The sequence below is a fragment of the Gobio gobio genome (assembly GCF_949357685.1).
Source record: "Gobio gobio genome assembly, chromosome: 2".
Classification (NCBI taxonomy): domain Eukaryota; kingdom Metazoa; phylum Chordata; class Actinopteri; order Cypriniformes; family Gobionidae; genus Gobio; species Gobio gobio.
The window spans coordinates 17,677,798-17,699,534 of record NC_137098.1 but is presented as its reverse complement, the minus strand read 5'-3'; the positions used below and the strand labels follow the sequence as shown (position 1 = coordinate 17,699,534).

At 44.7% G+C, this 21,737-nt stretch overlaps 1 long non-coding RNA gene across 1 annotated transcript in view; it reads right to left on the bottom strand.

Annotated features, from left to right (window-relative positions):
• Positions 1 to 21,737, bottom strand: part of LOC307122625 — a 505,212-nt gene that overhangs the window by 12,001 nt on the left and 471,474 nt on the right. The window contains exon 2 of the long non-coding RNA XR_013816072.1: positions 3,473 to 3,695. This is a non-coding gene — a long non-coding RNA (uncharacterized lncRNA). The remainder of the gene's footprint in view (positions 1 to 3,472; positions 3,696 to 21,737) is intronic.

The window sequence follows — 21,737 nt, the reverse complement described above, 5'->3', positions numbered from 1 at the left end:
CATGTCTGTATGATGTTCTGATGCAGAGATATAGATCTTGGTAAACGGTTGCTAGGGTACTCTGTTTGGTTGCTATGGCATGGCTTGGCAGCATCCAATGATGATACTCCAAAGGCTGCTTGTCAGTTTGAATGATATAAACCAACCCCCATGCCTCTATAATGTTCTGAGGCAGAGATATAGGTCTTGGTAAATTGTTGCTAGGCTGCTTGATAATGGTTGCTAGGGCGTGGCTAGGAAGTGTTGAAGGTGATTTGTGATTGGCTGTTGATGCCCCGAGTCATCAAACCCACCCTCATGTTTCTATGACAGTTCTATCCAAAGATATCCCTTTGATGTTTTTCAATGGAAGTCTATGGGATCAGTTGCTAGGGAGCTCTAAATGGTTGCTAGGGCGTGGCTTGATGGGTTAACAGTGATCCTGAGATAGTGATTGGTTGGCTGAGTAAATTGAGCCCACCCCCTTGTCTCTGAGACACTGTGAGCCAGAGCTATGGTCAATACAAAATCCCTATGCAATTTCCCATAGTAGGAGAAACGCATGCGTTTTATGGGACGTCCCTCCCCATAGTAAGTCAATGGGGCAAATTTAGGCAGCTCCTGCACCCCAGGGGTACAACTCACACCCCTTTGCGATGTGTCATCTTACAGGGCCTGTCAGCCTCTTCAAATGTGGTGACCCACGAGTTTCTACGAAATCCTCGCTTAGAGTTATGACTTGTTAATTTTTTTTTACATTTTTCCCAATGTTAAGTCTATGGGATTTTTTTCGCTACTTTTTCGCCCCTGGGGCGAACACCGCACCCCCGACCCCTTAGAAAAGATATAGCACACCATTCCCGATTAGGCCGCACGTTTTGACACCTCATTCATGGGTCTGTGACAAAAACTGTGGGAGGAGTAGCGGGACAAAATGTTGTGTGGAAAAAGAATAATTATAACTAGAATGTACATTTCCTGAAGAAAATGTGAGTGGTGCTTGCCGTGGCAAAAAAATCCTCTCGGATGCTATGTTGTGTGTACTGGATTCTCACCCGAAACAAAAGAGGCCACCCCCAAGTCTGTACGATGTTGTGGAGCTGAGATATGTCCTATTCATGTGTTTGTACGGTTGCTAGGGTACTCTATATGGTTGCTATGGAGTGGCTATACAATTTATGGGGTGACATTTAAAGACTATTTGCCAGTCTGAGTCAAAAGACCCAACCCCCATGCCTCTACGATGTTCTGATGCAGAGATATAGGTCCTTGTAAACGGTTGCTAGGGTACTCTGTTTGGTTGCTATGGAGGGGCTTGGCAGCATCCAATGATGATACTGCTTGTCTGTATGAATGATATAAACCAACCCCCATGTCTCTAGGATGTTCTGAGGCAGAGATATAGGTCTTGGTAAACGGTTGCTAGGGTACTCTGTTTGTTTGCTATGGAGGGGTTTGGCAGCATCCAATGATGATACTGCTTGTCTGTATGAATGATATAAACCAACCCCCATGCCTCTATGATGTTCTGAAGCAGAGATATAGGTCTTGGTATACGGTTGCTAGGGTACTCTGTTTGGTTGCTAGGGGGGCTTGGCAGCATCCAATGATGATACTGCTTGTCTGTATGAATGATATAAACAAACCCCCATGTCTCTACGATGTTCCGAAGCAGAGATATAGGTCTTGGTATACGGTTGCTAGGGTACTCTGTTTGGTTGCTAGGGGGGCTTGGCAGCATCCAATGATGATACTGCTTGTCTGTATGAATGATATAAACCAACCCCCATGTCTCTATGATGTTCTGAGGCAGAGATATAGGTCTTGGTATATGGTTGCTAGGGTACTCTGTTTGGTTGCTAAGGGGGCTTGGCAGCATCGAATGATGATACTGCTTGTCTGTATGAATGATATAAACCAACCCCCATGTCTCTATGATGTTCTGAAGCAGAGATATAGGTCTTGGTATATGGTTGCTAGGGTACTCTGTTTGGTTGCTAGGGGGGCTTGGCAGCATCCAATGATGATACTGCTTGTCTGTATGAATGATATAAACCAACCCCCAGGCCTCTATGATGTTCTGAAGCAGAGATATAGGTCTTGGTATACGGTTGCTAGGGTACTCTGTTTGGTTGCTAGGGGGGCTTGGCAGCATCCAATGATGATACTGCTTGTCTGTATGAATGATATAAACCTACCCCCATGTCTGCATGATGTTCTGAGGCTGAGATATAAGTCTTGGTAAACGGTTGCTAGGGTACTCTTTTTGGTTGCTATGGAGTGGCATGGCAGCATCCAATGATGATACTGCTTGTCAGTATGAATGATATAAACCAACCCCAATGTCTGTATGATGTTCTGAGGCAGAGATATATGTCTTGGTAAACGGTTGCTAAGGTACTCTGTTTGGTTGCTATGGAGTGGCTTGGCAGCATCCAATGACAATACTCCAAAGGCTGCTTGTCAGTATGAATGATATAAACCAACCCCCATGCCTCTATGATGTTCTGAGGCAGAGATATAGGTCGTGATTAACGGTTGCTAGGCTGCTTGATAATGGTTGCTAGGGCGTGGCTAGGAAGTATTGAAGGTGATTTGTGATTGGCTGTTGATGCCCCGAGTCAAACAAACCCACCCTCGTGTTTCTATGACACTTCTATCCAAAGATATCCCTTTGATCTCTTTCAATGGAAGTCTATGGGATCAGTTGCTAGGGAGCTCTAAATGGTTGCTAGGGCGTGGCTTCATAGGTTGACAATCATCCTGAGATAGTGATTGGCTGTCTGAGTAAATTGAGCCCACCCCCTTGTCTCTGAGACACTGTGAGCCAGAGCTGTGGTCAATACAAAATCCCTATGCAATTTCCCATAGTAAGAGAAACGCATGAGTTTTATGGGACGTCCCTCCCCATTATAAGTCAATGGGGAAATTTGAGGAAATTTGGGGAGCTCTAGCGCCCCAGGGGTACAACTTATACCCCATTGCGATGTGTCATCTTACAGGGCCTGCCAGCCTCTTCAAATGTGGTGACACACGAGTTTCTACGAAATCCTCGCTCAGAGTTATGAGTCGTTAAAAATTTTCGCAATGTTAAGTCTATGGGATTTTTTTCGCTACTTTTTCGCCCCTGGGGCGAACACCGCACCCCCGACCCCTTAGAAAAGATATAGCACACCATTCCCGAATAAGCCGCACGTTTTGACACCTCATTCATGGGTCTGTGACAAAAACTGTGGGAGGAGTAGCGGGACAAAATGTTGTCCGGAATAAGAATAAGAATAATAATAATAAACCGATCTAAATATTTTTATGGCTTGCTACGCAAGCCCCACTAATAATAAAAATATGGAGAATAACAATATTGATGCATTGCTTCACAAGCAACACTAATATGTATGTTTGAGAGTGATGGTGATGCCTTGCTTCGCAAGGCATCACTAAAACCGTTTTCGGGCTAGATAGTAATAGTGATGCCTTGCTACGCAAGCACCACTAATAAACCGATCCTGGTGAGATATTAAATATTTATGGCTTGCTACGCAAGCCCCAATAATAATTTTGATTATGGAGAATGACAATATTGATGCATTGCTTCACAAGCAACACTAATAAGTATGTTTGAGAGTGATGGTGATGCCTTGCTGCGCAAGGCATCACTAAAACTCGTTCTGGGGCTAGATAGTAATAGTGATGCCTTGCTACGCAAGCACCACTAACTAGAATGTACATTTCCTGAAGAAAATGTGAGTGGTGCTTGCCGTGGCAAAAAAATCCTCTCGGATGCTATGTTGTGTGTACTGGATTCTCACCCGAAACAAAAGAGGCCACCCCCAAGTCTGTACGATGTTGTGGAGCTGAGATATGTCCTATTCATGTGTTTGTACGGTTGCTAGGGTACTCTATATGGTTGCTATGGAGTGGCTATACAATTTATGGGGTGACATTTAAAGACTATTTGCCAGTCTGAGTCAAAAGACCCAACCCCCATGCCTCTATGATGTTCTGAAGCAGAGATATAGGTCTTGGTATACGGTTGCTAGGGTACTCTGTTTGGTTGCTATGGAGTGGCATGGCAGCATCCAATGATGATACTGCTTGTCAGTATGAATGATATAAACCAACCCCCATGTCTGTATGATGTTCTGAGGCAGAGATATAGGTCTTGGTAAACGGTTGCTAAGGTACTCTGTTTGGTTGCTATGGAGTGGCTTGGCAGCATCCAATGACAATACTCCAAAGGCTGCTTGTCAGTATGAATGATATAAACCAACCCCCATGCCTCTATGATGTTCTGAGGCAGAGATATAGGTCGTGATTAACGGTTGCTAGGCTGCTTGATAATGGTTGCTAGGGCGTGGCTAGGAAGAGTTGAAGGTGATTTGTGATTGGCTGTTGATGCCCCGAGTCAAACAAACCCACCTTCATGTTTCTATGACACTTCTATCCAAAGATATCCCTTTGATCTCTTTCAATGGAAGTCTATGGGATCAGTTGCTAGGGAGCTCTAAATGGTTGCTAGGGCGTGGCTTCATAGGTTCACAATGATCCTGAGATAGTGATTGGCTGTCTGAGTAAATTGAGCCCACCCCCTTGTCTCTGAGACACTGTGAGCCAGAGCTATGGTCAATACAAAATCCCTATGCAAGTTCCCATTGTAAGAGAAACGCATGCGTTTAATGGGACGTCCCTCCCCATTATAAGTCAATGGGGAAATTTGGGGAGCTCTAGCGCCCCAGGGGTACAACTTATACCCCATTGCGATGTGTCATCTTAAAGGGTCTGCCAGCCTCTTCAAATGTGGTGACACACAAGTTTCTACGAAATCCTCGCTCTGAGTTATGACTCGTTAAAAATTTTCGCAATGTTAAGTCTATGGGATTTTTTTCGCTACTTTTTCGCCCCTGGGGCGAACACCGCACCCCCGACCCCTTAGAAAAGATATAGCACACCATTCCCGATTAAGCCGCACGTTTTGACACCTCATTCATGGGTCTGTGACAAAAACTGTGGGAGGAGTAGCGGGACAAAATGTTGTCCGGAATAAGAATAAGATAAAGATGAATAATAATAAACCGTTCTAAATAATATTTATGGCTTGCTACGCAAGCACCATTAATAATAAAAATATGGAGAATAGCAATATTGATGCATTGCTTCACAAGCAACACTAATATGTATGTTTGAGAGTGATGGTGATGCCTTGCTTCGCAAGGCATCACTAAAACCGTTTTCGGGCTAGATAGTAATAGTGATGCCTTGCTACGCAAGCACCACTAACTAGAATGTACATTTCCTGAAGAAAATGTGAGTGGTGCTTGCCGTGGCAAAAAAATCCTCTCGGATGCTATGTTGTGTGTACTGGATTCTCACCCGAAACAAAAGAGGCCACCCCCAAGTCTGTACGATGTTGTGGAGCTGAGATATGTCCTATTCATGTGTTTGTACGGTTGCTAGGGTACTCTATATGGTTGCTATGGAGTGGCTATACAATTTATGGGGTGACATTTAAAGACTATTTGCCAGTCTGAGTCAAAAGACCCAACCCCCATGCCTCTACGATGTTCTGATGCAGAGAGATAGGTCCTTGTAAACGGTTGCTAGGGTACTCTGTTTGGTTGCTATGGAGGGGCTTGGCAGCATCCAATGATGATACTGCTTGTCTGTATGAATGATATAAACCAACCCCCATGCCTCTTTGATGTTCTGAAGCAGAGATATAGGTCTTGGTATACGGTTGCTAGGGTACTCTGTTTGGTTGCTAGGGGGGCTTGGCAGCATCCAATGATGATACTGCTTGTCTGTATGAATGATATAAACCAACCCCCATGTCTCTACGATGTTCCGAAGCAGAGATATAGGTCTTGGTGTACGGTTGCTAGGGTACTCTGTTTGGTTGCTAGGGGGGCTTGGCAGCATCCAATGATGATACTGCTTGTCTGTATGAATGATATAAACCAACCCCCATGTCTCTAGGATGTTCTGAGGCAGAGATATAGGTCTTGGTAAACGGTTGCTAGGGTACTCTGTTTGGTTGCTATGGAGGGGTTTGGCAGCATCCAATGATGATACTGCTTGTCTGTATGAATGATATAAACCAACCCCCATGCCTCTATGATGTTCTGAAGCAGAGATATAGGTCTTGGTATACGGTTGCTAGGGTACTCTGTTTGGTTGCTAGGGGGGCTTGGCAGCATCCAATGATGATACTGCTTGTCTGTATGAATGATATAAACCAACCCCCATGTCTCTAGGATGTTCTGAGGCAGAGATATAGGTCTTGGTAAACGGTTGCTAGGGTACTCTGTTTGGTTGCTATGGAGGGGTTTGGCAGCATCCAATGATGATACTGCTTGTCTGTATGAATGATATAAACCAACCCCCATGCCTCTATGATGTTCTGAAGTAGAGATATAGGTCTTGGTATACGGTTGCTAGGGTACTCTGTTTGGTTGCTAGGGGGGCTTGGCAGCATCCAATGATGATACTGCTTGTCTGTATGAATGATATAAACCAACCCCCATGTCTCTACGATGTTCCGAAGCAGAGATATAGGTCTTGGTATACGGTTGCTAGGGTACTCTGTTTGGTTGCTAGGGGGGCTTGGCAGCATCCAATGATGATACTGCTTGTCTGTATGAATGATATAAACCAACCCCCATGTCTCTATAATGTTCTGAGGCAGAGATATAGGTCTTGGTATATGGTTGCTAGGGTACTCTGTTTGGTTGCTAAGGGGGCTTGGCAGCATCCAATGATGATACTGCTTGTCTGTATGAATGATATAAACCAACCCCCATGCCTCTATGATGTTCTGAAGTAGAGATATAGGTCTTGGTATACGGTTGCTAGGGTACTCTGTTTGGTTGCTAGGGGGGCTTGGCAGCATCCAATGATGATACTGCTTGTCTGTATGAATGATATAAACCAACCCCCATGTCTCTACGATGTTCCGAAGCAGAGATATAGGTCTTGGTATACGGTTGCTAGGGTACTCTGTTTGGTTGCTAGGGGGGCTTGGCAGCATCCAATGATGATACTGCTTGTCTGTATGAATGATATAAACCAACCCCCATGTCTCTATAATGTTCTGAGGCAGAGATATAGGTCTTGGTATATGGTTGCTAGGGTACTCTGTTTGGTTGCTAAGGGGGCTTGGCAGCATCCAATGATGATACTGCTTGTCTGTATGAATGATATAAACCAACCCCCATGTCTCTATGATGTTCTGAAGCAGAGATATAGGTCTTGGTATATGGTTGCTAGGGTACTCTGTTTCGTTGCTAAGGGGGCTTGGCAGCATCCAATGATGATACTGCTTGTCTGTATGAATGATATAAACCAACCCCCATGCCTCTATGATGTTCTGAAGCAGAGATATAGGTCTTGGTATACGGTTGCTAGGGTACTCTGTTTGGTTGCTAGGGGGGCTTGGCAGCATCCAATGATGATACTGCTTGTCTGTATGAATGATATAAACCAACCCCCATGCCTCTATGATGTTCTGAGGCAGAGATATAGGTCTTGCTAAACGGTTGCTAGGCTGCTTGATAATGGTTGCTAGGGCGTGGCTAGGAAGTATTGAAGGTGACTTGTGATTGGCTGTTGATGCCCCGAGTCAAACAAACCCACCCTCTTGTTTCTATGACACTTCTATCAAAAGATATCCCTTTGATCTCTTTCAATGGAAGTCTATGGGATCAGTTGCTAGGGAGCTCTAAATGGTTGCTAGGGCGTGGCTTCATATGTTGACAATAATCCTGAGATAGTGATTGGCTGTCTGAGTAAATTGAGCCCACCCCCTTGTCTCTGAGACACTGTGTGCCAGAGCTATGGTCAATACAAAATCCCTATGCAATTTCCCATTGTAAGAGAAACACATGCGTTTAATGGGACGTCCCTCCCCATTATAAGTCAATGGGGAAATTTGAGGAAATTTGGGGAGCTCTAGCGCCCCAGGGGTACAACTTATACCCCATTGCGATGTGTCATCTTACAGGGCCTGCCAGCCTCTTCAGATGTGGTGACACACGAGTTTCTCCGAAATCCTCGCTCAGAGCTATGAGGGGTCAAAGTCTCCGCAATGTTAAATCCCATTGACTTTTCGGTTACTTTTACGCCCCTGGGGCGAACATCGCACCCCCGATCCCTTAGAAAAGATATAGCACACCATTCCCGTATAGGCCGGTCGATTTGACGCGTCATTCATGGGTCTGTGACAAAATTTGTGGGAGGAGAAGCGCGCCGAAAAAGTGTCCAGAAGAAGAAGAATAATAACTAGAATGTACATTTCCTGAAGAAAATGTGAGTGGTGCTTGCCGTGGCAAAATTCGCCACCCGGATAATGCAAAAAAGGCAAAAAACATGTCTGTAGGATGTTCTGGGGCTGAGATATGGCTTATTCATGTGTTTGTACGGTTACTAGGGTACTGTAAATGGTTACTAGGGTGTGGCTATACAGTTTATGGTTTGATATTTAAAGAATATTGGCCAGTCTGAGTCAAAAGAGACCACCCTCATGTCTGTACGATGTTCTGGGGCTGAGATATGGCTTGTTAATGTTGATATATGGTTGCTAGGGTGCTGTAGCTGGTTGCTAGGGCGTGGCTATGAAGTTTGAATGTCACTAGTTATTAGCTGCTTGATAGGCTGATTGAAATGAGACCAGCCCCAAGTCTCTGTGATGTTCTGATGCGGAGATATGATCACATAAACCTCTTCTCCATGTTAAGTCAATGGGGACTTGATTGGGACGATTTTTTTCCCGCCGAAAACTAACATCATACACCCGATCGCTTAGAAGAGATATAGCACACCTGTCCTCAATAAGTCGCACGATTTGACACCTCATTCATGGGTCTGTGACAAAAACTGTGGGAGGAGTAGCGGGACAAAATGTTGTCCGGAATAAGAATAAGATAAAGATGAATAATAATAAACCGTTCTAAATAATATTTATGGCTTGCTACGCAAGCACCATTAATAATAAAAATATGGAGAATAGCAATATTGATGCATTGCTTCACAAGCAACACTAATATGTATGTTTGAGAGTGATGGTGATGCCTTGCTTCGCAAGGCATCACTAAAACCGTTTTCGGGCTAGATAGTAATAGTGATGCCTTGCTACGCAAGCACCACTAACTAGAATGTACATTTCCTGAAGAAAATGTGAGTGGTGCTTGCCGTGGCAAAATTCGCCACCCGGATAATGCAAAAAAGGCAAAAAACATGTCTGTAGGATGTTCTGGGGCTGAGATATGGCTTATTCATGTGTTTGTACGGTTACTAGGGTACTGTAAATGGTTACTAGGGTGTGGCTATACAGTTTATGGTTTGATATTTAAAGAATATTGGCCAGTCTGAGTCAAAAGAGACCACCCTCATGTCTGTACGATGTTCTGGGGCTGAGATATGGCTTGTTAATGTTGATATATGGTTGCTAGGGTGCTGTAGCTGGTTGCTAGGGCGTGGCTATGAAGTTTGAATGTCACTAGTTATTAGCTGCTTGATAGGCTGATTGAAATGAGACCAGCCCCAAGTCTCTGTGATGTTCTGATGCGGAGATATGATCACATAAACCTCTTCTCCATGTTAAGTCAATGGGGACTTGATTGGGACGATTTTTTTCCCGCCGAAAACTAACATCATACACCCGATCGCTTAGAAGAGATATAGCACACCTGTCCTCAATAAGTCGCACGATTTGACACCTCATTCATGGGTCTACGACAAACGGTGCCGGAGGAGTAGCACGCCAAAGTTTCGTCAAGGTGAATAGTAATCACAACACTAGAATGTACATTTCCTGAAGAAAATGTGAGTGGTGCTTGCCGTGGCAAAAAAATCCTCTCGGATGCTATGTTGTGTGTACTGGATTCTCACCCGAAACAAAAGAGGCCACCCCCAAGTCTGTACGATGTTGTGGAGCTGAGATATGTCCTATTCATGTGTTTGTACGGTTGCTAGGGTACTCTATATGGTTGCTATGGAGTGGCTATACAATTTATGGGGTGACATTTAAAGACTATTTGCCAGTCTGAGTCAAAAGACCCAACCCCCATGCCTCTACGATGTTCTGATGCAGAGATATAGGTCCTTGTAAACGGTTGCTAGGGTACTCTGTTTGGTTGCTATGGAGGGGTTTGGCAGCATCCAATGATGATACTGCTTGTCTTTATGAATGATATAAACCAACCCCCATGTCTCTACGATGTTCCGAAGCAGAGATATAGGTCTTGGTATACGGTTGCTAGGGTACTCTGTTTGGTTGCTAGGGGGGCTTGGCAGCATCCAATGATGATACTGCGTGTCTGTATGAATGATATAAACCAACCCCCATGTCTCTATGATGTTCTGAAGCAGAGATATAGGTCTTGGTATACGGTTGCTAGGGTACTCTGTTTGGTTGCTAAGGGGACTTGGCAGCATCCAATGATGATACTGCTTGTCTGTATGAATGATATAAACCAACCCCCATGTCTCTACGATGTTCCGAAGCAGAGATATAGGTCTTGGTATACGGTTGCTAGGGTACTCTGTTTGGTTGCTAGGGGGGCTTGGCAGCATCCAATAATGATACTGCGTGTCTGTATGAATGATATAAACCAACCCCCATGTCTCTATGATGTTCTGAAGCAGAGATATAGGTCTTGGTATATGGTTGCTAGGGTACTCTGTTTGGTTGCTAAGGGGACTTGGCAGCATCCAATGATGATACTGCTTGTCTGTATGAATGATGTAAACCAACCCCCATGCCTCTATGATGTTCTGAAGCAGAGATATAGGTCTTGGTATACGGTTGCTAGGGTACTCTGTTTGGTTGCTAGGGGGGCTTGGCAGCATCCAATGATGATACTGCTTGTCTGTATGAATGATATAAACCAACCCCCATGTCTCTACGATGTTCCGAAGCAGAAATATAGGTCTTAGTATACGGTTGCTAGGGTACTCTGTTTGGTTGCTAGGGGGGCTTGGCAGCATCCAATGATGATACTGCTTGTCAGTATGAATGATATAAACCAACCCCCATGTCTGTATGATGTTCTGAGGGAGAGATATAGGTCTTGGTAAACGGTTGCTAAGGTACTCTGTTTGGTTGCTATGGAGTGGCTTGGCAGCATCCAATGACAATACTCCAAAGGCTGCTTGTCAGTATGAATGATATAAACCAACCCCCATGCCTCTATGATGTTCTGAGGCAGAGATATAGGTCGTGATTAACGGTTGCTAGGCTGCTTGATAATGGTTGCTAGGGCGTGGCTAGGAAGAGTTGAAGGTGATTTGTGATTGGCTGTTGATGCCCCGAGTCAAACAAACCCACCTTCATGTTTCTCTGACACTTCTATCCAAAGATATCCCTTTGATCTCTTTCAATGGAAGTCTATGGGATCAGTTGCTAGGGAGCTCTAAATGGTTGCTAGGGCGTGGCTTCATAGGTTGACAATCATCCTGAGATAGTGATTGGCTGTCTGAGTAAATTGAGCCCACCCCCTTGTCTCTGAGACACTGTGAGCCAGAGCTATGGTCAATACAAAATCCCTATGCAATTTCCCATTGTAAGAGAAACACATGCGTTTAATGGGACGTCCCTCCCCATTATAAGTCAATGGGGAAATTTGAGGAAATTTGGGGAGCTCTAGCGCCCCAGGGGTACAACTTATACCCCATTGCGATGTGTCATCTTACAGGGCCTGCCAGCCTCTTCAAATGTGGTGACACACGAGTTTCTACGAAATCCTCGCTCAGAGTTATGAGTCGTTAAAAATTTTCGCAATGTTAAGTCTATGGGATTTTTTTCGCTACTTTTTCGCCCCTGGGGCGAACACCGCACCCCCGACCCCTTAGAAAAGATATAGCACACCATTCCCGAATAAGCCGCACGTTTTGACACCTCATTCATGGGTCTGTGACAAAAACTGTGGGAGGAGTAGCGGGACAAAATGTTGTCCGGAATAAGAATAAGAATAATAATAATAAACCGATCTAAATATTTTTATGGCTTGCTACGCAAGCCCCACTAATAATAAAAATATGGAGAATAACAATATTGATGCATTGCTTCACAAGCAACACTAATATGTATGTTTGAGAGTGATGGTGATGCCTTGCTTCGCAAGGCATCACTAAAACCGTTTTCGGGCTAGATAGTAATAGTGATGCCTTGCTACGCAAGCACCACTAACTAGAATGTACATTTCCTGAAGAAAATGTGAGTGGTGCTTGCCGTGGCAAAAAAATCCTCTCGGATGCTATGTTGTGTGTACTGGATTCTCACCCGAAACAAAAGAGGCCACCCCCAAGTCTGTACGATGTTGTGGAGCTGAGATATGTCCTATTCATGTGTTTGTACGGTTGCTAGGGTACTCTATATGGTTGCTATGGAGTGGCTATACAATTTATGGGGTGACATTTAAAGAGTATTTGCCAGTCTGAGTCAAAAGACCCAACCCCCATGCCTCTACGATGTTCTGATGCAGAGATATAGGTCCTTGTAAACGGTTGCTAGGGTACTCTGTTTGGTTGCTATGGAGGGGCTTGGCAGCATCCAATGATGATACTGCTTGTCTATATGAATGATATAAACCAACCCCCATGCTTCTATGATGTTCTGATGCAGAGATATAGGTATTGGTAAACGGTTGCTAGGGTACTCTGTTTGGTTGCTATGGAGTGGCTTGGCAGCATCCAATGATGATACTGCTTGTCAGTATGAATGATGTAAACCAACCCCCATGTCTCTATGATGTTCTGATGCAGAGATATAGGTCTTGGTAAACGGTTGCTAAGGTACTCTGTTTGGTTGCTATGGAGTGGCTTGGCAGCATCCAATGACAATACTCCAAAGGCTGCTTGTCAGTATGAATGATATAAACCAACCCCCATGCCTCTATGATGTTCTGAGGCAGAGATGTAGGTCTTGATTAACGGTTGCTAGGCTGCTTGATAATGGTTGCTAGGGCGTGGCTAGGAAGAGTTGAAGGTGATTTGGGATTGGCTGTTGATGCCCCGAGTCAAACAAACCCACCCTCATGTTTCTATGACACTTCTATCCAAAGATATCCCTTTGATCTCTTTCAATGGATGTCTATGGGATCAGTTGCTAGGGAGCTCTAAATGGTTGCTAGGGCGTGGCTTCATAGGTTTACAATCATCCTGAGATAGTGATTGGCTGTCTGAGTAAATTGAGCCCACCCCCTTGTCTCTGAGACACTGTGTGCCAGAGCTATGGTCAATACAAAATCCCTATGCAATTTCCCATTGTAAGAGAAACACATGCGTTTAATGGGACGTCCCTCCCCATTATAAGTCAATGGGGAAATTTGAGAAAATTTGGGGAGCTCTAGCGCCCCAGGGGTACAACTTACACCCCATTGCGTTGTGTCATCTTACAGGGCCTGCCAGCCTCTTCAAATGTGGTGACACACGAATTTCTCCGAAATCCTCTCTCAGAGTTATGACTCGTTAAAATTCGTCGCAATGTTAAGTCAATGGGATTTTTCGGCTACTTTTTCGCCCCTGGGGCGAACATCGTACCCCCGATCCCTTAGAAAAGATATAGCACACCATTCCCGTATAGGCCGGTCGATTTGACGCCTCATTCGTGGGTCTGTGACAAAAAATGTGGGAGGAGAAGCGCGCCGAAAAAGTGTCCAGAAGTAAGAATAATAATTATTATAATAACTAGAATGTACATTTCCTGAAGAAAATGTGAGTGGTGCTTGCAGTGGCAAAAAAATCCTCTCGGATAATGCAAAAAAGCCAAGCAACATGTCTGTAGGATGTTCTGGGGCTGAGATATGGCTTATTCATGTGTTTGTACGGTTACTAGGGTACTGTAAATGGTTACTAGGGTGTGGCTATACAGTTTATGGTTTTATATTTAAAGAATAATGGCCAGTCTGAGTCAAAAGAGACCACCCTCATGTCTGTACGATGTTCTGGGGCTGAGATATGGATTGTTAATGTTGATATATGGTTGCTAGGGTGCTGTAGCTGGTTGCTAGGGCGTGGCTATGAAGTTTGAATGTCACTAGTTATTAGCTGCTTGATAGGCCGATTCAAATGAGACCAGCCCCAAGTCTATGTGATGTTCTGAGGCGGAGATATGATCACATAAACCTCTTCTCCATGTTAAGTCAATGGGGACTTGATTGGGACGATTTTTTTCCCGCCGAAAAATAACATCATACACCCGATCGCTTAGAAGAGATATAGCACACCTCTCCTCAAAAAGTCGCACGATTTGACACCTCATTCATGGGTCTACGACAAACGGTGCCGGAGGAGTAGCACGCCAAAGTTTCGTCAAGGTGAATAGTAATCACAACACTAGAATGTACATTTCCTGAAGAAAATGTGAGTGGTGCTTGCCGTGGCAAAAAAATCCTCTCGGATGCTATGTTGTGTGTACTGGATTCTCACCCGAAACAAAAGAGGCCACCCCCAAGTCTATACGATGTTGTGGAGCTGAGATATGTCCTATTCATGTGTTTGTACGGTTGCTAGGGTACTCTATAAGGTTGCTATGGAGTGGCTATACAATTTATGGGGTGACATTTAAAGACTATTTGCCAGTCTGAGTCAAAAGACCCAACCCCCATGCCTCTACGATGTTCTGATGCAGAGATATAGGTCCTTGTAAACGGTTGCTAGGGTACTCTGTTTGGTTGCTATGGAGGGGCTTGGCAGCATCCAATGATGATAGTGCTTGTCTGTATGAATGATATAAACCAACCCCCATGTCTCTATGATGTTCTGAAGCAGAGATATAGGTGTTGGTATACGGTTGCTAGGGTACTCTGTTTGGTTGCTAGGGGGCCTTGGCAGCATCCAATGATGATACTGCTTGTCTGTATGAATGATATAAACCAACCCCCATGTCTCTACGATGTTCCGAAGCAGAGATATAGGTCTTGGTATACGGTTGCTAGGGTACTCTGTTTGGTTGCTAGGGGGGCTTGGCAGCATCCAATGATGATACTGCTTGTCTGTATGAATGATATAAACCAACCCCCATGTATCTATGATGTTCTGAGGCAGAGATATAGGTCTTGGTATATGGTTGCTAGGGTACTCTGTTTGGTTGCTAAGGGGGCTTGGCAGCATCCAATGATGATAGTGCTTGTCTGTATGAATGATATAAACCAACCCCCATGCCTCTATGATGTTCTGAAGCAGAGATATAGGTCTTGGTATACGGTTGCTAGGGTACTCTGTTTGGTTGCTAGGGGGGCTTGGCAGCATCCAATGATGATACTGCTTGTCTGTATGAATGATATAAACCAACCCCCATGTCTCTATGATGTTCTGAGGCAGAGATATAGGTCTTAGTATATGGTTGCTAGGGTACTCTGTTTGGTTGCTAAGGGGGATTGGCAGCATCCAATGATGATACTGCTTGTCTGTATGAATGATATAAACCAACCCCCATGTCTCTATGATGTTCTGAAGAAGAGATATAGGTCTTGGTATACGGTTGCTAGGGTACTCTGTTTGGTTGCTAGGGGGGCTTGGCAGCATCCAATGATGATACTGCTTGTCTGTATGAATGATATAAACCAACCCCCATGTCTCTATGATGTTCTGAAGCAGAGATAAAGGTCTTGGTATATGGTTGCTAGGGTACTCTGTTTGGTTGCTAAGGGGGCTTGGCAGCATCCAGTGATGATACTGCTTGTCTGTATGAATGATATAAACCAACCCCCATGTCTCTATGATGTTCTGAGGCAGAGATATAGGTCTTGGTAAACGGTTGCTAGGGTAGTCTGTTTGGTTGCTATGGAGGGGCTTGGCAGCATCCAATGATGATACTGCTTGTCTGTATGAATGATATAAACCAACCCCCATGCCTCTATGATGTTCTGAAGCAGAGATATAGGTCTTTGTATACGGTTGCTAGGTTACTCTGTTTGGTTGCTAGGGGGGCTTGGCAGCATCCAATGATGATACTGCTTGTCTGTATGAATGATATAAACCAACCCCCATGCCTCTATGATGTTCTGAAGCAGAGATATAGGTCTTGGTATATGGTTGCTAGGGTACTCTGTTTGGTTGCTAAGGGGGCTTGGCAGCATCCAATGATGATACTGCTTGTCTGTATGAATGATATAAACCAACCCCCAGGCCTCTATGATGTTCTGAAGCAGAGATATAGGTCTTGGTATACGGTTGCTAGGGTACTCTGTTTGGTTGCTAGGGGGCTTGGCAGCATCCAATGATGATACTGCTTGTCTGTATGAATGATATAAACCAACCCCCATGTCTCTATGATGTTCTGAGGCAGAGATATAGGTCTTAGTATACGGTTGCTAGGGTACTCTGTTTGGTTGCTAAGGGGGATTGGCAGCATCCAATGATGATACTGCTTGTCTGTATGAATGATATAAACCAACCCCCATGTCTCTATGATGTTCTGAAGAAGAGATATAGGTCTTGGTATACGGTTGCTAGGGTACTCTGTTTGGTTGCTAGGGGGGCTTGGCAGCATCCAATGATGATACTGCTTGTCTGTATGAATGATATAAACCAACCCCCATGTCTCTATGATGTTCTGAAGCAGAGATAAAGGTCTTGGTATATGGTTGCTAGGGTACTCTGTTTGGTTGCTAAGGGGGCTTGGCAGCATCCAGTGATGATACTGCTTGTCTGTATGAATGATATAAACCAACCCCCATGTCTCTATGATGTTCTGAGGCAGAGATATAGGTCTTGGTAAACGGTTGCTAGGGTAGTCTGTTTGGTTGCTATGGAGGGGCTTGGCAGCATCCAATGATGATACTGCTTGTCTGTATGAATGATATAAACCAACCCCCATGCCTCTATGATGTTCTGAAGCAGAGATATAGGTCTTTGTATACGGTTGCTAGGTTACTCTGTTTGGTTGCTAGGGGGGCTTGGCAGCATCCAATGATGATACTGCTTGTCTGTATGAATGATATAAACCAACCCCCATGCCTCTATGATGTTCTGAAGCAGAGATATAGGTCTTGGTATATGGTTGCTAGGGTACTCTGTTTGGTTGCTAAGGGGGCTTGGCAGCATCCAATGATGATACTGCTTGTCTGTATGAATGATATAAACCAACCCCCAGGCCTCTATGATGTTCTGAAGCAGAGATATAGGTCTTGGTATACGGTTGCTAGGGTACTCTGTTTGGTTGCTAGGGGGCTTGGCAGCATCCAATGATGATACTGCTTGTCAGTATGAATGATATAAACCAACCCCCATGTCTGTATGATGTTCTGAGGCAGAGATATAGGTCTTGGTAAACGGTTGCTAAGGTACTCTGTTTGGTTGCTATGGAGTGGCTTGGCAGCATCCAATGACAATACTCCAAAGGCTGCTTGTCAGTATGAATGATATAAACCAACCCCCATGCCTCTATGATGTTCTGAGGCAGAGATATGGGTCGTGATTAACGGTTGCTAGGCTGCTTGATAATGGTTGCTAGGGCGTGGCTAGGAGGTGTTGAAGGTCACTTGTGATTGGCTGTTGATGTCCTGAGTCAAACAAACCCACCCTCATGTTTCTATGACACTTCTATCCAAAGATATCCCTTTGATGTTTTTCAATGGAAGTCTATGGGATCAGTTGCTAGGGAGCTCTAAATGGTTGCTAGGGCGTGGCTTCATATGTTGACAATCATCCTGAGATAGTGATTGGCTGTCTGAGTAAATTGAGCCCACCCCCTTGTCTCTGAGACACTGTGAGCCAGAGCTATGGTCAATACAAAATCCCTATGCAATTTCCCATTGTAAGAGAAACACATGAGTTTTATGGGACGTCCCTCCCCATTATAAGTCAATGGGGAAATTTGAGGAATTTTGGGGAGCTCTAGCGCCCCAGGGGTACAACTTGTACCCCATTGCGATGTGTCATCTTACAGGGCCTGTCAGGCTCTTCAAATGTGGTGACACACGAGTTTCTCCGAAATCCTCGCTCGGAGCTATGAGGGGTCAAAGTTTCCGCAATGTTAAATCCCATTGACTTTTCGGCTACTTTTTCGCCCCTGGGGCGAACATCGCACCCCCGATCCCTTAGAAAAGATATAGCACACCATTCCCGTATAAGGCGGTCGATTTGACGCCTCATTCATAGGTCTGTGACAAAATTTGTGGGAGGAGAAGCGCGCCGAAAAAGCGTCCGGAATTATAATAATTATAAACTAGAATGTACATTTCCTGAAGAAAATGTGAGTGGTGCTTGCCGTGGCAAAAAAATCCTCTCGGATGCTATGTTGTGTGTACTGGATTCTCACCCGAAACAAAAGAGGCCACCCCCAAGTCTGTACGATGTTGTGGAGCTGAGATATGTCCTATTCATGTGTTTGTACGGTTGCTAGGGTACTCTATATGGTTGCTATGGAGTGGCTATAAAATTTATGGGGTGACATTTAAAGACTATTTGCCAGTCTGAGTCAAAAGACCCAACCCCCATGCCTCTACGATGTTCTGATGCAGAGATATAGGTCCTTGTAAACGGTTGCTAGGGTACTCTGTTTGGTTGCTATGGAGGGGCTTGGCAGCATCCAATGATGATACTGCTTGTCTGTATGAATGATATAAACCAACCCCCATGTCTCTAGGATGTTCTGAGGCAGAGATATAGGTCTTGGTAAACGGTTGCTAGGGTACTCTGTTTGGTTGCTATGGAGGGGTTTGGCAGCATCCAATGATGATACTGCTTGTCTGTATGAATGATATAAACCAACCCCCATGCCTCTATGATGTTCTGAAGCAGAGATATAGGTCTTGGTATACGGTTGCTAGGGTACTCTGTTTGGTTGCTAGGGGGGCTTGGCAGCATCCAATGATGATACTGCTTGTCTGTATGAATGATATAAACCAACCCCCATGTCTCTATGATGTTCTGAGGCAGAGATATAGGTCTTGGTATATGGTTGCTAGGGTACTCTGTTTGGTTGCTAAGGGGGCTTGGCAGCATCGAATGATGATACTGCTTGTCTGTATGAATGATATAAACCAACCCCCATGTCTCTATGATGTTCTGAAGCAGAGATATAGGTCTTGGTATATGGTTGCTAGGGTACTCTGTTTGGTTGCTAGGGGGGCTTGGCAGCATCCAATGATGATACTGCTTGTCTGTATGAATGATATAAACCAACCCCCAGGCCTCTATTATGTTCTGATGCAGAGATATAGGTCTTGGTAAACGGTTGCTAGGGTACTCTGTTTGGTTGCTATGGAGTGGCTTGGCAGCATCCAATGATGATACTGCTTGTCAGTATGAATGATATAAACCAACCCCCATGTCTTTACGATGTTCTGATGCAGAGATATAGGTCTTGGTAAACGGTTGCTAGGGTGCTTTGTTTGGTTGCTATGGAGTGGCTTGGCATCATCCAATGACAATAATCCAAAGGCTGCTTGTCAGTATGAATGATATAAACCAACCCCCATGTTTCTATGATGTTCTGAGGCAGAGATATAGGTCTTGGTAAACGGTTGCTAGGCTGCTTGATAATGGTTGCTAGGGCGTGGCTAGGAAGTGTTGACGGTGATTTGTGATTGGCTGTTGATGCCCCGAGTCAAACAAACCCACCCTCGTGTTTCTGTGACACTTCTTTCCAAAGATATCACTTTGATCTCTTTCAATGGAAGTCTATGGGATCAGTTGCTAGGGAGCTGTAAATGGTTGCTAGGGCGTGGCTTCATAGGTTCACAATGATCCTGAGATAGTGATTGGCTCTCTGAGTAAATTGAGCCCACCCCCTTGTCTCTGAGACACTGTGAGCCAGAGCTGTGGTCAATACAAAATCCCTATGCAATTTCCCATTGTAAGAGAAACACATGCGTTTAATGGGACGTCCCTCCCCATTATAAGTCAATGGGGAAATTTGAGGAAATTTGGGGAGCTCTAGCGCCCCAGGGGTACAACTCACACCCCATTGCGATGTGTCATCTTACAGGGCCTGCCAGCCTCTTCAGATGTGGTGACACACGAGTTTCTCCGAAATCCTCGCTCAGAGCTATGAGGGGTCAAAGTCTCCGCAATGTTAAATCCCATTGACTTTTCGGTTACTTTTACGCCCCTGGGGCGAACATCGCACCCCCGATCCCTTAGAAAAGATATAGCACACCATTCCCGTATAGGCCGGTCGATTTGACGCCTCATTCATGGGTCTGTGACAAAATTTGTGGGAGGAGAAGCGCGCCGAAAAAGTGTCCAGAAGAAGAAGAATAATAATAAGCCATTCCTGGGTTACATAGTATATATACGCCTTGCTAAACAAGCTCCACGAATATTAATAAGTATGGAGAATGACAATATTGATGCCTTGCTTCGCAAGGCACACTAATAAGTATGTTTGAGAGTGATGGTGATGCCTTGCTTCGCAAGGCATCACTAAAACCGTTCTGAGGCAAGATAGTAATAGTGATGCCTTGCTACGCAAGCACCACTAACTAGAATGTACATTTCCTGAAGAAAATGTGAGTGGTGCTTGCCGTGGCAAAAAAATCCTCTCGGATGCTATGTTGTGTGTACTGGATTCTCACCCGAAACAAAAGAGGCCACCCCCAAGTCTGTACGATGTTGTGGAGCTGAGATATGTCCTATTCATGTGTTTGTACGGTTGCTAGGGTACTCTATATGGTTGCTATGGAGTGGCTATACAATTTATGGGGTGACATTTAAAGACTATTTGCCAGTCTGAGTCAAAAGACCCAACCCCCATGCCTCTACGATGTTCTGATGCAGAGATATAGGTCCTTGTAAACGGTTGCTAGGGTACTCTGTTTGGTTGCTATGGAGGGGCTTGGCAGCATCCAATGATGATACTGCTTGTCTGTATGAATGATATAAACCAACCCCCATGTCTCTATGATGTTCTGAAGCAGAGATATAGTTCTTGGTATACGGTTGCTAGGGTACTCTGTTTGGTTGCTAGGGGGGCTTGGCAGCATCCAATGATGATACTGCTTGTCTGTATGAATGATATAAACCAACCCCCATGTCTCTACGATGTTCCGAAGCAGAGATATAGGTCTTGGTATAGGGTTGCTAGGGTACTCTGTTTGGTTGCTAGGGGGGCTTGGCAGCATCCAATGATGATACTGCTTGTCTGTATGAATGATATAAACCAACCCCCATGTCTATATGATGTTCTGAGGCAGAGATATAGGTCTTGGTATACGGTTGCTAGGGTACTCTGTTTGGTTGCTAGGGGGGCTTGGCAGCATCCAATGATGATACTGCTTGTCTGTATGAATGATATAAACCAACCCCCATGTCTCTATGATGTTCTGAAGCAGAGATATAGTTCTTGGTATACGGTTGCTAGGGTACTCTGTTTGGTTGCTAGGGGGGCTTGGCAGCATCCAATGATGATACTGCTTGTCTGTATGAATGATATAAACCAACCCCCATGTCTCTACGATGTTCCGAAGCAGAGATATAGGTCTTGGTATACGGTTGCTAGGGTACTCTGTTTGGTTGCTATGGAGTGGCATGGCAACATTCAATGATGATACTGCTTGTCAGTATGAATGATATAAACCAACCCCCATGTCTTTACGATGTTCTGATGCAGAGCTATAGGTCTTGTTATACGGTTGCTAGGGTACTCTGTTTGGTTGCTATGGAGTGGCTTGGCAGCATCCAATGATGATACTGCTTGTCAGTATGACTGATATAAACCAACCCCCATGTCTCTATGATGTTCTGAGGCAGAGATATAGGTCTTGGTAAACGGTTGCTAAGGTGTTCTGGGTGGTTGCTAGGGCGTTGCTAGGCGGTTG